The sequence below is a fragment of the Ursus americanus genome, chromosome 10, assembly GCF_024610735.1.
Source record: "Ursus americanus isolate L20-20 chromosome 10, mUrsAme1.1.p, whole genome shotgun sequence".
NCBI lineage: Eukaryota > Metazoa > Chordata > Mammalia > Carnivora > Ursidae > Ursus > Ursus americanus.
In genome coordinates, this window is record NC_142136.1 from 56,384,879 (window position 1) to 56,403,027 (window position 18,149).

Here is an 18,149-nt window from a genome sequence, read left to right on the forward strand (position 1 = left end):
CAGCAGAGGGTAGGCTGTCTGCAGAAGAGAATTCAGGTAGATGTGTTCAGGGGGACTCTATACATTGTGAGGTCGTAAGGCATGCATCGCTTACACATAAAGGTTTCTTAAGCTTTAGACATGGAATGATGGAAGTGTCACTGCAGCTGTCTGACCAGGGGTGAGGGAGCTTCCTAATCAGGGGTGTGTGTGCAGCCTCAGGTTGTAGGGGTAAGACAAGCCCAAACTAGAGAACACTGCTATAGAAAATGTTTTGGGCATTTCATCACAAGAATACAGCCAGCCCACTGCTCTGTTCCTACAGAGGAAGGTGGGTGTCTTCAGAATCACAGACCGACATAAAAACGGCAAATATTTATTGGGTACTGACTACTTACCAGGCATAGTAGTAACCCCTAATGCCATGTAGTGGGCAGAATAATGGCCCACCCAAAGACGTCTGTGTCCCAAACCCTGGAGACTGAGACCACATTATGTTGGATGGCAATGGAAAAATTAAGGTTGCAGATGGAGTTGAGGTTATAAGCAGCTGGCTTCAAGATGGAGGGATTATGCTGGATTATCTGGTGGGCCCAGTGTAATCACAAAGGTACTTTATAAGCAGGAGGCAAGAGTTGGTGTCAGGGAAGAAGACCTGAGGACAGAAGCAAAGGTTGGAGTGATACGAGGGCTCCAAACGCTGTTGCTGTTTTGAAGATGGAAGGAGGCCCTGAGACAAGGAATGTGGGCCATTCTAGAGGCTGGAAAAGCAAGGAAATAGATTCTTCTCTAGAGCCTCCTGGCCTTGATTTTAGCCCAGTGAAACCTGTTTCAGACTTCTGACCTCCAGAACAGTAAGATAAAAAATGTGTGTTGTTTAAGCCACTAAACTTAGGGTCACTTGTCATAGCAGCAAGAGGGCATTAATACAGATTTTCTCACTCTACTTTCACAGCAGCTGTATTGGATGGGTACTTATATTGCTATTTTGCAAATGAGGCTTAGAGAGGTTGACTCATTTGACCTAGAGGTGAGTCGATCCTGACTCTGGAGCCAGCTCTCTTTATCACAGTGCGAGCTGGAGATGGCTTTATGTCTTCATTTCACAAAGGAGAAAACTGAGGCCCTGAGATGTGTCCTCATCCGCCCCATGTCACATGCAAGTTGGGGACTAAGCTCAACTGTACCCCACAAGAATGCTGTAGATCAATGCCTCACAAATGTAAATGTGCCCACAAGTCACCAGGAATCTTGCTCAGATACAGGCTCTGATTCAGAGGGTCTGGGCTGGGATTCAGAATCCTGCATTTCTAACCAGCTCCCAGGTGCTGGGCTTAGAGTAGCAAGGATGTAGATTGCCCTGTGCCCTGCTTTGGGAATCTGAGCAATCCAGAGCCACCAGAGAGCCTTGGGCATTTAGTGAGATGGGGGGACACTAGAGAGGCAGAGAGGGAGCTTTAAAAGAGGGAGACAGGAGCAGATGCCTCACAATTCTGGGGAGAATGAAGGTTAGGGTCTCAGAGGGAAAGGTCTAATGCTATGGTCTCCCCTTGAGAAAAATGTTACCCAAATGGGATGGTTATTGTTGTCATTTGAAAAGTCATTAGAAACTTGCAGGCATAGGTCTGGCATTATGATCGCCTCTGCTTTTTTATGGGACAATGCAGTTCAAGGACATTTTTCTGACAGAGACTAAAATATCTATGATTGTGGGAGAAAAAGCAACAGTGTCTATTCCTTGCCATTTATTTTATGTACTTTTTTTTAAGGGAGTAAAGCGGTAGTCTGCTTATTCTTTAAGAAACATCTCTAAAGTTTTGATAGAATCAAAAGGCTCATGCTACTAACCCTTTCCTCTATCCTCAACCGTGACTGCCTACCCAGTAGCAAGTCCTGGCTGCAAATTCAGGACCAGAAAGGCAGTTCACTTGGTCATTGCACTTGTGGTTCTCTAAGTCTTCATTTTGTGCTTCATGGGGAAAAAAAAAATGTGTATGTATATATCCCCCCCCCATATTTGTGTGGGAGCTGCTGGGAGACTCTCCCTAACCTACTTTACTGTGATTGGAGAATTTCCAGCTGTCTGTGGCTACCAGAGCTGCCTGAAGGCTAGGAATGTTCCGGTTTCATTTTGAAACCAGGCACGCAAGCAAGAAATATCAGCTTTCATTTCAGATATGTGAACTCAGAGGAAGCAAATGTTTGGCTGACTGTTTCCTGGGGTATAGGGTGAAAAATAGGCTTCTTATATGTTTGCAGTGGCTCAAAAAATGGAAAGATTTTTAAATTTATCTGACTTAGCACTATTAACCTTCAGTACTTCCTAATGTAGTTTGAAAATGAAGTTTTAAAGTTTTTTTTAAGATAAGTTTTTCTGCATACTTTCTCACCTCTAGGGTTTGCCTCTAAAGATAATGGCAAATCTGGAAAATAATAAAAGACATCAATTAGTTGTCTGGATCACTCAGCAAGCACTGAGGAGCCTTATATAATACAGGAAAGATATTGTGCTAGGTTCTTTGCCTTCAGCAGGGTCCATATGCCCTAAGTGTGACAGGTCTGGACACCAAGCCCTTTAGTGAAGAGGACTCTTGCCATCCAGGGAACTTGATGCTATGGGTGATTTTTAGTTATCAGTGTGAGAAGGTTTAAAAAAAATGATTTGGGAACCCTCGTTAGTGTGTTGTCTTGGACAGGCCCCTATTCTTCTCCTTGGATTACTTCTCCACTATCATTTGTGTCCTTATCTGTAAAATATGAAGAATAATACTTCCTCCTAAAAGAAGATAATATGAGAGGCACAAGATAGGTGCCGAAAAATGTTTTTTTTCCCCAAGAGCCAGAAGTAAACAGACTTTCAAGAATAATTTGTGTTGGCTATGGAATGTATTGTGATCTTTCTGCCTTAAATCATCTTTCTGATTATATATTGCTTGGTCTACCCGTTATATCAGTCTTTACCTCTTTCGTATATATAACTGATGATGGAAGAGGCAGATCCAAAGTATGATTTGTAGCAAGCCCTTGTAGTTATAATCCAGAGTGCATAAACACATGCAAATAAAGGAGAGATGACTGTTTTTAGAAAAAATGGTAAGAAATCAATTTGATTATCCTGGTGAGATGAAATAAAGATTTTAATGAAGAAGAGACCTTCTCTGGTGCCTACTAGTAAGTGTTAGAGCACAGAAGAGTTGCACTGGTTTCCTTTCTTTCTTGCTTCCCTTCAACACCCAGTGTAGTGTCCCCTCCCGTTCCCCCCTCACATACACACACACACACACACACACACACACACACACACACACCCGTACCTCTCCCTCACCAGCTGGCAGAGAAAGCCCTTCCCAGGAAATGCTCCTTCCCTTGCCCTTCGCTCACATCCCTTAAGTCACATAGCTAAAGTCAGCTCTGGGGAGACAGGTGCCAGTCCTCCCCATCCCCCTCCCTGAGGCTGCTTCCTCCCCTCCCCATTCTGGGCAGAGGTTGTCACATGGCATGTCAGGGCAGAAGAACTGGAGCACAGTTTCCTGCCTGAGCACCAGTCAGAGGGAATAAACCTGAAGTTGCAGGGTGTCTCCTTTACACTGGCCCCTCTAAGGCTCTACACATAGGTTCTCATGGTCATAGAGCTTTTTATAAAATTTGCAAGACACATTTTAACCACAACCTGTGAAGATCCTGTTTCTTCTACTCTGATTTCTCTTTCAACAAGCTACCTCATCTGTCAGTGACGTTGTGGGATCCCATGGGTGTGCTGGGGGCGAGGGGGTGGGGGGAGTTGAGTTTGAGATACATTTAGTTTGGGTTTAGAGGGATATACTTTATGTATGCAGTAAAGTTATTGCTAGGAATACTCCTATTGCCCAGTTGCTGGGAGTTGTGACAGGCAGATGAAGGGGACAAAGTTCATTTCATGACATGACGTGTCCTACAGCATCTAGCACCGGAAGTATGAGGTGAGTGGAGGAGCAACAAGGTTTGAAATGTTTGGAGCCAGAGGGCAGTCTGTGGAACATTCTGCCAATCATCACTAAATGGAAGATTCAGTTCTCAAGCCAAGTCGAAATGCAAGTTCTTTCATGTCAGGCGTATACTTGAAAATGCAGTATAGACAATTATAATACATTATAGATATTTTTTCTATATTTTTTGATGGGATTTATATGCAACAAAGTTCATTAAAATTCCCGAGTTTGCAGTCGACAAGTCTGAAGCAGTATTACAAAAGCAAGCTGTCTGCAGTAGTTCATAAACAAACAAACAAAAAAGAGAGAGAGAGGTTTCAAAATTTAGAACAAGAATCGTAAAAATGTACACGACTTTACCAATTATGAACAGGAAACCAGAGAGAAATTTTCTAAACAACCAATTACAAAAAATAAAATTTAATCAACTCTACTAGAGGGAAGACTGAATTATTTTTCTATCCTCTCTATAGAAAATAGGACAAGGGGTGCCTGAATGAGTCAGTTGGTTAAGCGTTTGACTCTTGATTTTGGCTCAGGTCATGATCTCAGGGTTGTGGGATTGAGCCAGGCATTGGGCTTCTTGCTCAGTGGGGAGTCTGCTCGAAGTTCTCTCCCTCTCCCTCTGCCTCTCCCTGCCCCTACTCACACTCATGCTCCCTCTTATCTCTCTAAAATAAATGAGTAAATCTTTAAAAAAAAGAAGAAAATACGACAAAATTTTGTCACATGGAGAAGTAACCAAAGATTACACATCCAAAACAATATAGGGGGGAAAAAAACATAGAAATGCGTCAGGTGGTTAATTAGTAAAATGTTTTGTAGTTTTTCTGAATTTTTAGATTTTTGGCATTTAACAGTTTTTAAAATGTAATTTATTGTGATGTGTTTTCTCATTCTAAAAAAATATTCTCTTTCATATCTAATTTTGGATGCATTCTTTTGTATTGTTTTTCTTAGAGAGGGTCCCCCAAATCATATAAGTTTTAGGTCCCATAAAACCTGGATTTGTTCCTAGTGCTAAGTATGAGTTAAAAATTTCCAAACCTGCAAGAATTCAAAATCAAAGATGCAGAGAGCACAGAAATGGAGACCGAAAATGATGTTCCTGACACACCAGAATGACTGTACTCAGGTGCCCCATACACAGCCTGGGCTCTACTTCTCACTGGGAAAGAGAGGGGTTTGGGCTGGGCCACCTATCCAAGGCCTCTCCATCCCCAAAAAGGACCCTGCTTGCATCTTTCCAGAGTCGCCATCAAAACCTCTCGTCTTCCTTCTTCCCCTTCTTCCCTGATGACCCTGAATTTTTTTTAATTAATTAATTAATTTGACAGAGAGAGAGAGAGCGCACAAGCCGGCGGCGGGGGGGGGGGGGGGGGGGGGGAGCGGTGCAGAGGAGGGGAAAGGGAGAGGAAGAAGCAGGTTCCCTGCTGGGCAGGGAGCCTGCCACCGCAGGGACTGGATCCCAGGACCCTGAGATCATGACCTGAGCTGAAGGCAGACATTTAACTGACTAAGCCACCCAGGTGCCCTGAATTTGTATTTTTATAATATTATACATGTCCTAGCTTCAAAAGGCAAATAGCACATTATGTTTACAATGAGGAACAGCAGCTTTCTGCTCCCATTCCCCAACCTGAGGCCTTCTCCCCGTGGGAAACTGCTGATTCTTTTTTTCTAGGTATTTATTTCCATACTTTACTTAAATATTTTATATTGCAGTTTATTAGTTTTTTAATTGTAAGCATCATCTGTTGACTTTTTACTATAGAAAGAGACACTTTAGTTCTCTTCTATCTCCCCCTCTACTCTCTGCCTTCCAATATGGACATTTCTTAAATGGGGGTTAAATCAATATTTGGTGTTTACATTATTATGAATATGTACACCATTTTTTTTTTTTTTTTTTTTTTTGAGCAGAGACCGCTCTGTCCTCCTGCTCCAATTTGGACTGATTGCTCCCTGGATCTGTGCCAAGCTTGATTCCACACCTCCCTTCACTATCACCCTGCACTCCCCTTTGCCCACACCCTGTTGGAACCCCTGCTTCCCTGTTCTCCCTATTTTATGGTTTAATCTCTTACTTAGGCAGAGCATGTCCTTCAGGAATTTCCTGAGAGAGAGTTGGTGGAGGGAAAATTTAAAGCCTTGACTTGCCTTTAAATGACTTTGTTCTTTCATATTCAATTGCTAGTTTAGCTAGACACAGAATTCTAGGTTGGAAAAAATTTCCCTCAAAATTCTGAAGACATTTTCCTATTATCTTCTAGCTGTTGGTGTTGTTGGGAAATTCAATACCATTCTTTCTTAGTTCTGTCTGTAAATTTCCAGGATCTTTTCCTTATTGCCGGTATTCTGAAGCTCCATGGTGACATGTCTTCTTGGGCCTTTTCTCTTTCTTTTTCTGTATCTGGAGATACTTCAGTTCTGGAAGATGTTCTTGTAGTTATTTCCTTGATAAACTTATCCTTTCCATTTAGTCTGCCTTTTCTTTCCGGAACACTTAATATTGTTTTATATTTAATAGAACTCTATTTTATAACAAGAAGAGTTCTAGGCTCTTGGGACATATCAGTGGACTTAAGAGACAAAAATCTCTACCCTCCTGGAACTTGTTTCCTTGCAGTGGTGGGTTCAAATCTTGCCTCTGCCTCTGACTGGCCATGGACAAAACATTTAAACCTTTCCTGTCTCAGTTTCCTTATCTCTAAAGTAGAGGTTATAGTAGAAAATGCTTCATAAGGTCGTTTGAGAACTAAATGACTTATTCCATACAAAGGGACTAGAATAATACCTAGCACACAGGAAGAACTATAAACATGTTTGGTATTAACATTATTGCCTGACTAAGCGTGTGAGTCACCACAAATGCAAAATCAAAACTTTAATCCCCTTGTGCAACTTGTCATTGTTAACTTGAAGATAAGCTGGGGCTGGGATCATAGGAGTAGCTGAATCATTCTAGTTCTTCCAATCTGGACCAGCTTTCACATTTCAGCCCTAACGTAATGATGTACTGCATCAGTAAGTAAAGAGGTTTCCACTGGCTTAGCCAAAGAGTCCATTTTAATCATTTACCACAAGTATTAAGACTTCAGTTAAACTCATCTTGGGGACTAGAACTGCGGAGGAAGGTCACATTTGATTTTACCATCTTTGGGCTTGGATCTGCAACACTAAATCTACATACCAGGGAAACTTCAGGGTCTTCTCTGATAACCTGAACCTACTCGCCTGGCTCTGCTCCTATCACTTTGAAACCCACACTACCTCTGGTCCCAGCTCCCACTTTTGAAAGCAGAATGTCATTCAAAGCCTTCCAATCTCCCCAGGGAAAGACTCTAGTTCTTACGTCAGAATTTGAACTGCTGTTGGGTTCAGAGACTAAGAAGCTCCAAGGATATGGAATCAGCCTAGAGTATTGAATTGAAAGAAAATAACTGTCTTTCTTATAATGTCATCTAGCAAGCAGAAAAGATCAATTTGTTTAGTGAGATGTTCTGGGAAAAGAAAATAATTTTTTAAGGAGTTCTAAGATTTTTAAAAGAATTTCTCTTAAAGTTTTCTCTTCTGTTTCTGATACATCTCTTATATTCTGGATTTGGGGTATAGTTGAAATGTCTAGGCTTGATTGTTGGGAGGAAGTCACCGTCAATTTAGGGTGTGTGAAAAATGGCTCTCTGAGAAATTATGGTTAGCTCCCACATTTTCAGTCCTTGACAACAAGGTCACAAAGAAGGGAAAAGTGGATTAATCCTTTAAAAAAGCATAGAGGAGGAGGTTGAAAAAGAAAGTCGAGTCTCGTGGAAACTTTGGGAATTCCACCACTTTATCTTTAGGACACAAGGTAATGATGGTGATGACAATCGATGATGATGATGCACTATGCTCACATAAAAGCTTTTCGTCTGTAGGCTCAAAGTGCAACACAACCACTAATTAATCCTGAAGGCAAGATAGACAAATATCATTAGCTCCCAATTTGCAACGTAGGAATCCAGGCAGGAGGAAATAAACCCTTAGCCAAGGCCATCTCAGAGTGAAGACTAGAAATGAAATGAAGAGTCCCTGCATCCTTACTTTCTACTGACCACCACAGAGGTGGCTACTGAAGGGCTTTCTTTTATTCCACGGACAGAGCTAGCTCCTTGCTGCATCCAACCCTCTTCTTTACATTGTTCAGTGAGGGCAGGGAGGAGACCTGGTAGAACGATGTCTCCACCACAGAATGGTTTTGAGGGCTGCCATATCTCCCACCATGGCAACAAGAGTGTGGAAGGTGTGCATGAAACCCTATAATTGTGGGGCGCCTGGGTGGCTCAGATGGTTAAGCATCTGCCTTCGGCTCAGTTCATGATCCTGGGGTCCTAGGATCGAGCCCCGCATCGGGTTCCCTGCTCAGCAGAGAGCCTGCTTCTCCCTCTCCCTCTCCTGTTCCCCCTGCTTGTGTCTCTCACTCTCTCTTTCAAATAAATAAATATTAAAAAAAAAAAGAAACCCTATAATCAACTTGAAGGTAAGAACTGTAACTCACACTTTACACCACCTATAATACCCAGCATAGAGTCCAACCATAGATCTTCGCTGTTTTATTTGTTGATTAGTAGTACTCTTCTTTGGCAGGGAAAAGAGATTTCTTTTTTCTCCAAAGTCTATTGACTTAGTTTAATTTTCTTGTTTCAAGAAGGAATTTAAGGAGTGTGGCAGAGATAGTAGCTGACCACCAAGGATCTGTCTTCCCTCCCACGTGGAGTTGTTTTGGGGAAGTGGCCGCCCAATTGGGAACAGTATTTCCCAGCACTTTGTGTCTGGCTGACTAGTTCTGGCCAATGTAATGTGAGAGGAAATGGTGTGTGTCATTTCCAGGCTGAAAGAGTTCAGTATCTGATGTGTTTCCCATCTTTGTAGCTCTGGTAGCCACCATAGGACTACATGTGGAAGATGGCAGAGCTAAAGAAGTTAGTCTCCTGTGATCCCCACTTGGAGGGGAATCACCAAGTCATATCCACATTAGACTCCAAGTAAGTGAGAAGTCAGCCTCTTTTATTGTATTGAGATTTAGAGTCATTTTTGACCGCAGTTAGCTTACTCTAATACAGGGATCAACAACTTAGAGATGAAGCAATTAGGGCAAGGGAAAGGAAGGGTAGGGAACTAAGATGAACACAAGTGCAAAGTATTACAGAAAAATGCATGCTATAAGGTGTTATACAAGTTGTTGGAAATGTGCAAAATATTTGGCTTTGAGTTTTCCAGCATCCACGGCAAAGAGAGGAATTCTACGAGCTACAAGATTCACAATGCCCAGAAGAGAAACACATGTTAATGCTTAGGAGAAATATATATTTTTCTGGTTCTTTAAACTGAGAAACATTTCTCCTATGAGCATGAGAAAGGGGATCAGTGCTATCAGCTGCATTGGGCTACATTCTTAATAGCATCTGTACAGTGGCTATCACAGAAACGTTCCTGTAGCTGATGTAACATCCCTCGATGCAAAAAGTGGCAGTAAATGAAAAGGTAGTTCAGAAATAGCACTTTAAAGAGAGACCAAGATAAGGCAGCTCTTTAATGGTCTGGCTTAATCCAATGTTCAATGAGCCCAAAGGGGTGGCTTCCTTGCTGTGACATAGGCTCTGAGGTGATTACTTAAGAATCAAAACCATACTTCTGGATGAGCCTTGAAGTAGAAGCCCAACCTCATCATGCTGCAAGAACACAGCCTGATCCACTGGATGGATGACCTTGTCCTCTGAACAGATGTGTCAGGAGGCAACCCAACACCTGACTTGCTGACCATCAGGTGAGGAAGTTCCCCTCCCTGACTGGCTTGTTGAATGGATGGTCCTGGTGTGGATGTTCATTCAGTTTCCACATCTCAAGGGCAGTGATGGGAAGGATATCGAGGCCACACCTACTGAGGTCACCCTTGGTTTCCTAAGGTCTGCAGGTGTGGATGAGAAACATCTGGCCAGGAAGCCAGCCGGCCAGAATCCCCAGAGTGAGCGCACTCAGCCACGCCATCAGGAAAGAGGAAGGTCCGCAGCAGTATTCTGGCCAGCACTCAAATTCTTCAAGTTTGCAGAGCAGTGAACCGCTTCATACATCCGCCCTGCCAAGGGTCTTCACAATGAGGTAGATTACATCCTTCAGGAGACCAGATGTTTAACCCTGCCAGCAGAGATAACGCCTCTCCCTCCAAAAGAAGTTAACTGTTCTAAGGGGAAGAGATGTATCATGGGGAGTGGCTTGACTTCTTCCAGAAAGCGTGTTGTCCATTTGCCTAGTGGGAAAGAGAGGTGCATGCGTGTCCCAAGAGCTCAAAAGCCATTTCGCTCCTGTCCTTCCCTCGCCCCTTTCCTGCCTCCTTCCCTTCCTCTCCCTTTAAGACGCAGATTGGAAATAATACATTAACTATAACCACAGACAGTGTATTTATCAGTGATATTTATTTACAGAGGCTGATGGCAACTAGATGCAATGTCTTTTTCTTCTTTTTGAAGTTCTTCATGGGACTTTCTTTTTCTCAACAAACATTTAATGAGCAAGTCCAGGACACTGGTATAGCAGAGTCAGTTAAAAACTTGAGCTTCTGGCTCAGTGGATCTAGGTTTGATCCCATCCGCTCTTATTACTTTTGCAAACCCATAACCTCTCTAAGCTTTGGCTTCCTCACATGATTTTCTGATAGTTTTAGGGGAGATAATGAAGCAAAATGCCTTGTAGGAGTAACTGAGGGTGCTGCTCATTAGTGTCCTTTCTCTCCAGGTTTACACACACTCTCTCTCTATACATACATACATTCACACAAATACATATATATATTCAGATACACACACACATTCAAACAAATATATACTCACACATACATATACATTTATGCAAATACATATATATTCACAAAATATATATATTCAATATATATATAGTTGTGTGTGTGTGTGTGAGTGAGAGACAGAGAGGGAGGGAAAGGAAGGGAGAAAGAGAGATTCCTGGTCTTTGGTGAATTCAATCACTCTATTATTTGAGTGGTAAGAAAGACCCTTCTCTGTTTCCTGAGAATATTGCAAGACATACATTAATTTTTCTAAATGTGGTGGAATTGAATTGGTTTTATTTTAAGAATTTGTGTGAATTTCAGACTGCCTTCGAGAGTCTGGTCTGAAGAAACCATAGGTATCTGAAAAAAAAAAAAAAGCACCAACAAAGCAAGAATCCAAACACTAAGCTAAAGCTCTGTGTCTTACCATCTTTTTGATACTTGTATGCTTTAGAGCCCCACCTTCTAATACCATCGCACCAAGGGTTAGAATTCCAACATATGGATGGGGGGGCACATAAATATTCAGCCCATTGCACCCTGGTACCAGGGTCCTGGTGTTACCATCTGGATATAGGAAGCCAGTGGTTAGTCTGGAATAAGCCAGGGCCCAAATAAGTCAGCTTGGGAGTGGGTCAGCATCACAACTGTCTGCTCTGAGAATGTGAAGAGAAAGGGCACAGCTAAGTCCATGATACCATGCATGGTGGACACTTGTGTCCTGTAAATTCAAAAATAGAGTGTGTCTTTATTAGTTTAGTCAGCTGCCTGACCTTCGCTGTTCATTTCTCAGTCTGCTTTTCCCTCTGTGCTGGTGTTTACTACACATGGTAAACTCACCAAGAGCTGCCGGCTGTTTTGTTTGCTCCGGGAAATGTCATGTGAATACGGGCATTTAATCAATAACTCTTTGCCTTTGGTGGTGGTGATGACAGATTCTTTCTGGTGGGTTATACAGTTCCTGATATAGTAAGCCTTTTATTTTTGCAGTGAATTGTATGCTTAAGTATATGTGCTTACACATATATTTATAATATGTACATACACACGGTACGTAGTATACACAGACTTACATATATACGCATGTACATATATGTACATACACGCATGCACATAAGTACTTTGAGATGCTCCCAATTTTAGAAAAAACGAGGACTGGTTGGTGGTGGAGAGCAATCTGGGGCTTTTATTGTATATTTCATTTGTAACTTTCAGTCCTTTGAAAGTATCAGGTCCCTTGTAATTGACACTGTTTGGAGGGCACAGGGATGGGGAAGGGCAGCTGGAAGAAGGGCTGAGTGGGGGCCATGGTTTTCCTTTCACACCTGCCCAGGCGGTTCAGCAACAGCTGCAGAGCCCACCATGTGGAAAAGCTGCCTCCTTCTGTTCCTCATGCTGGAATTCCTTTTACAGGAGCATAACCTTTTATTTCAATTCCAGTTAAACAAATACCCCAGTGCCCCAGTGGAGGCAAAAAACACCCCCATGATAAAACTTGCCTGAAGGCACGTTCTACCTCCAGAAAGAGACGTGTGTAGACTTTTAGCTGGGGCGGAAGGAGGGGCCACCGCAGGGACCCCGTGTGTGTTTCTGGAAAGAGGAACTGAGAGCCTCAGAGTCACAGCTCATGACGTCATGCTTTTTCTTAGAGCCTGATCTCCCTTCCCTGTCTCATCTTTGAAAGGAACTTTCAACAGCTGACACAGCAATGTTCAAGGTGAATCATGGATTCTTTGTGTGCTTTACCTGGGCTTTAAATTTAAATTTTTGGCCATTTATTCAAAGCCTGGCAATAATTAACCAACAATAAGGAAATGACAGAATTTTATTAGAGGAACGCATCAGAAAATAATTTTCTGGAGTCACAGAGAGAACTGTAAACAGCTGAAGTCACACTCGGGCTATTTTGTGTCACCCGGTGCAAAGTCCTTTTCAGTTAAGAGATGGCACCCGCCCTTCCTGAGGACTGTTGGACTCACGCAGTCCACGCGAGCGCGTGTCAGGGACCTGGGGAGCCCCACGACTGAGTCTGGTAGACCTGCATTGTCCCGTTGTGCAAACAAAAGCTTCCCTGGAGCTGGAAATAGTGTAACTGCTCGTCCATCACTTTTTGAACACCCACTTGGTGTTGGGAACGACTAGACTCCGCAAAAGAGAAATTAGAAAAAAACAAAAAGCAGAAATCATACGGTGTTAGCCCTAGAAACCTGTACCTGACACAGAGGCCTTTCCGGTTTCCATTCTGGTCAAACAGCTACCCCCCTCAAGGACCAACACTGAAGCTTATTCTTACTCTAATTAAAATTGCCTGAGGCAAAAGAGGAAAGTTTGCCTAGAAACAACTTCGAGAAAAAACCTCCACTAGAGTCTTTTTACAGCCTCACAACATTTTATCAATGCTGCCCTCTGCAGAGCAAACCTAGAATCTCAACTCAGCAGTGTGTGCAACCTTCTCAACATTAGGTAGTTTGCAGAGAACCTGAAGGTCCACAGGGCTTCAGACTTCGCTCAAAACCCCCCTAAAATAATTAAGAATGATCATGTGCCCTCTTGCATGGTTTTTAAAAACATAGACATATGAATTTGTATCATCAATTTCATAGCTGTGAAGGATGAACGTTCCTACATATGTTATATGCTTTATTTACATCGTTGCACACTGAGCTGATCAAATTTATGAAAAATGCCTTCTGTAGCACCTCACGGTAAATACAGCACTCATTGCCAAACCAATCAATCAAACTAGAATAGCTTTTCAACAGGAAAAAAGTTTGATCGTTCTCCGTTCAACGTGACTGTGCTTTGGTGGCCACGACTGTATTCTTGCGCTCTGACCTGGAGGCAGGAGAGTAGCTGGAGCAGGCACGGGTGACCGGCCTCTGACATGGTTGTCTACATCCATACTGGGCGCTTTGGCTAGCAGTCCACAAGATGGGAACCCTCCTGACCTGTCAGAATGAGCAGACGGCTGCTGGAAATGGCATTTACCTTTTGCTAAGTAGCTCCTGGGGACCAAAACGTATCTTCAAGACCTCAAGAGAGAGAAGGAAGACTTATTTTCTAGGAGGCCTAATCTTTTTTAAAATTCTTTTATTTATATTTATTTATTTGAGAGAGCATGAGAGAGCACAAAGGGGGAGCAGCAGAGGGAGAGGGAGAAGCAGGCTCCCCGTTGAGCAGAGAGCCTGACATGGGGTTCCATCCCAGGACCCTGGGATCATGACCTGAGCTGAAGGCAGACACTTGACCGACTGAGCCACCCAGGTGCTCCCAGAAGGCCTGATCTTTAAAAAAATTGACAGAGACACATCATGGTCCTGCACTCTAGGCAACCCTGAAGCAAAGCCCTGTCTGTTAAAGGAGTAGAGCAAGAGTGGAGGGATAAGCAGAACCACCTGATCCTGGCTGTGGCCAGAATGGGGCTCTCAGGTGAATGAAGTCAGTCACCTGTACACTGCAGGACTTTACCGCTTAGGATACTCTATGGAAATCATTTTCTATGTCTTTGACTTCAGTGTTCCTAAAACCAGTTGCCCGAGAAGGTGCCTTGGGTGGCTCTATCCATGGGCCGCCCACTCACTCCTTGTCTTCACCTGCCTTCCACAATCCTCTTCTCCCACCTAACGAAAGAAAGACATGCACCTTTTATCATCTTGCATTTGACTACATACACCATCCTGGTTGTGAGAACGTGCACCAGACAACAGCACCAGAAGAAAATTCGGATCTAGGAGGAGGAGTTGCAGGAGAGCAAAACAAGAGGAGCCGTCTTCTTTCCTTCTTGAAGGAAATGCTAACGGGCTTGGGGTGGAAGATGTGAAGACGACCTTCTGTCTGCCTTGGAGCCCCTTGACTGCCAGACTAAGACATTCTAAGTATTGTACTGCCTGACGCCAGTCCGCTTTTCCAGGCTCAGCACCTGCTGTAGTCTGCATTCTACTGATGGGAATAGAATGTGCTTCTCCACACACCCTGTGCCCTTCCCTCTATCTGACTTGCTTTGACCTTCATCTTGGTCTATCAAAGTCACTTTCAAGCCTCAAGTACTGTTTCCTGATTATTCCCTAGTACAAGCCTCTCTCCTTTCTCTTAATCCTATAACATTCTGTACTCTTAGGGCATGTATTATATTTTGCCTAGTGCTTTTATTATTTACCTTCACGTCTCATGGTTCTTTGAGGAGAGAGAGGTAAATTCATCTTTGTATTTCCCGGTTATCTAGTTCAAGATCTGGTATAGAGCAGGTACTCTGAAAGTATTTCAGGTCCCAGGTCCATCCCAGGTTGTGTGAGTTTATAAAATATACCTTCCAAGTAAATACAGATTCGTGTTCTCTGATCAAAGAAAGCACTTCTTCTGATCACACATCTAAAGAATGTCAGGGTGAGTTTGAAACTTAGTAGCGCTGGAGTTCCAGCAAAAAGTATCTGTGAGGGTAAGGAAATTATGAATGTGATGGGGGATTTTTGTCATGCCTAAAGGAAAAACAGGAAGCTCAGTCTGGGCTCATGCATTTTCTCCCCTCTCTTGTAGGAGATACTCTGTTGATGATCCAGATTCATTTGTTGATTGAAATAGTCTTTAAAACACACCAAGTATCAAATATCTTTGGGAATGTTTCCAAATCTTATCAAAGACACGGAAACATAAAAAGATAAACAGACATCACACTTCATGTAACTCCTGAAGCATATTGGAATCCCCAATTAAATGTGTGGCTGAAACTGAAATGATGGTCCTACCATCACTTAATGGAGACAGAATAAATGAAAAATAGAACAAGGGATGAAAAAGTTGCACCTAAATCATATCTAAATTGGCAGGGACCAAGCTCATTTAGATATTCATAAATCTGCAAATAAGTAGAGTGGCTGGAATGATTCTGCAGGATAGTAGTTTTCCAAAGCAAATCAATTCAGACAAACCAAAGAATTCAGAAAATTGTCGTACAGACGGTGCATAAAGAATTGTGCCTCTGGAAAAATGTGGTTTTATTTTACCCTGTAAGAACGAAAGTCTTAGCTATCAAGTGGGAGAGCAAATTCTTGAATGGAAATGTGTGTCAAAGCTTATGGTACGGCACGACAATTTCTGCCTGGGAGCTTCTTGTTAGATCTGCTGAATGACTTTGCCCAAAGATCTGGCCATTTTTATACTTTAAAAATTGAACATTGGCCAATGAGTGCAGACAGAAGATAGGAAACCTTTGGACCGCTAATTAGTCTTATTGGAGAGTCACCCATTCTTTTTTTTTTTTTTTTTTTAAGATTTTATTTATTTGAGGGAGAAAGAGCACGGGGGGAGGGGGGGTGGGGAGGGGCAGAGGGAGAGAGAGAAGCAGGCTCCCTGCTGAGCAGGGAATCCAGGCTTTGACCTGAACGAAGGCAAACACTTAACTGACAGAGCCACCTAGGTGCCCTGAGGAGTCACCCATCCTTTAGATGCTGAAGTTTAGAGAATTCATCTACCAAGTCTCTTACCCAATCTGCCCTTCTCATTGAGCACCTACTACAAGCTCTGCACGCCGGGCACCTGAGTAGAGTAGTTGGCAGCCAGGGTGTTCCCATGGAAACCAGTTCTACTCCAGGAGAGTTTTCCAGTCTGGCTGTAAATTGGGGTTAGCGAGGGCAGCCTCAATCCCGCTAAGAAACAAAGCCAGCCTTTCAGAGGAGTGAGAAGCTGGTGCGTTACCACATGCTTTTCCAACATCCTCTATAAAAACCCTTTGTGGTGCTCACTGGATGACCTCTCACCGACCTTTCTCTTATGTTCTAAATGCCATTTTCATGCCAAGCTTGATGAGGGTTTTTATTCTTTCTGCAATAGTAGGGTTGTCAGATTTAGCAAATAAAGACATAGGACATCTGGTTAAATTTGAAGTCCAGATAAAAAACAAAGAATTTTTTAATATACAACACACGGGACATAGTTATACTAAAAACTATTCTTTCTCTATCTGAGATTGACTATAATGGGATATCTTGTGGGCAATTCTATACAGGGATTCAAATGTCCTAATTTTCACGTCCATTGTCTTTGCTGTTTATCCCTCATATCAGGAAAGAATGCGGCACAACCAGGAACTACTTTAGTTACCTGAAAAGGACATGCACTATCCCTCCTGAAAAAAATTATGAATAACACATAATAGGTATTCTGTTTATTAATGAGTGTACTGAAGATTGTCTAGTCTCTCCTCTGATGTGAGAGGTATTTCCTTTTAGTCTTTACCTCTTCATTTCCACCTCTGGCACCACTTGTCTCACTTTCTTCAATAAAAAAAGGAAAAATCCTTTATTTCACCTATGCAACGTGAAGGACAGCGGTTCTCAAATCCTTTAGCTATATAGTGTTCGTACTCCCGTGGGTTCTGAATCCAGTCATGGAACAGCCACCTTGTACCTACCCTGGGTTTCTGTTGCTGAGTAGTGCTTGTATGAAGTAAAGATGACCTTCACATTTCAGTTTAAATATTTGGAACAGACACTTTGTTTTGTTTTGTTTTCTTTTCTTTCCTTTTTCTTTTTCTTTTTTTTAATTAGCATAGTAATGGGGGGGCAGTCTAGGGATCAGCAACAACCTATGTCTTCATGGCTCACTTTTGGGTACTTCTGTTTTTAACTATCGTCAGCACGCAACACTTCCTTCCGAGGATTTGCATGTGTGCTGGGCAGCTCCTCAGGGCTGGCGGCCTCACACTGCCCGGGACACAGGCTGAAGGCAAGTCCTTGGCAAATTGTGTTTGGAGACACAGCATTTAAACTTCCATCATTGCTAAAAAAATTTTTAAGAAACCCCAAAAAACAAAACAACAAAAACCCCGCTTCCATTATTGCATAAAGTTAGGGAGTTTAGGGATGAGGGCCTAAGGGGGAGGGGGTGGACCTGCCCTTTGTTTTACTCATCTCATTTAATCTTCGTGGGGCTGCAGATGAGGCACAGAAAGCTGAGTCGGGGATTCAAATCTTTGGATTCTGGCTTCTCTGCTCTCATCATTTTTTTTTTTCCTCCTGGAGGTTTCCCATGGCTATAATTTAATTTCCTTTATGCAGCAGCTGAAAATAATAACACATTTTCTATAATCCCTTGTGTGTGGGGGGGTAAACAAATACATGCTGTTTGTTTAACAAATATTGCAAATCTCCAGAAGAATACAAAGTAGAGGTGTCTGCATCTCTGACTTCTTTTCTGTTTCCCCAGTGGCACTATTTCCTGAGGTAATCACTCTGAACAGTTTGGGGCCCAGTCCCAGTGTTTATTGTGGACATGAATTTCTTGGTGCTTTCTGTCTCTTCATCAATTTCTGCCACAGGCCTGCCTTTCCTTCACTGGGTGATTTCTTCACAGCTTTCCAGTGTGTTAGAGAAGCCCAAAGGCTG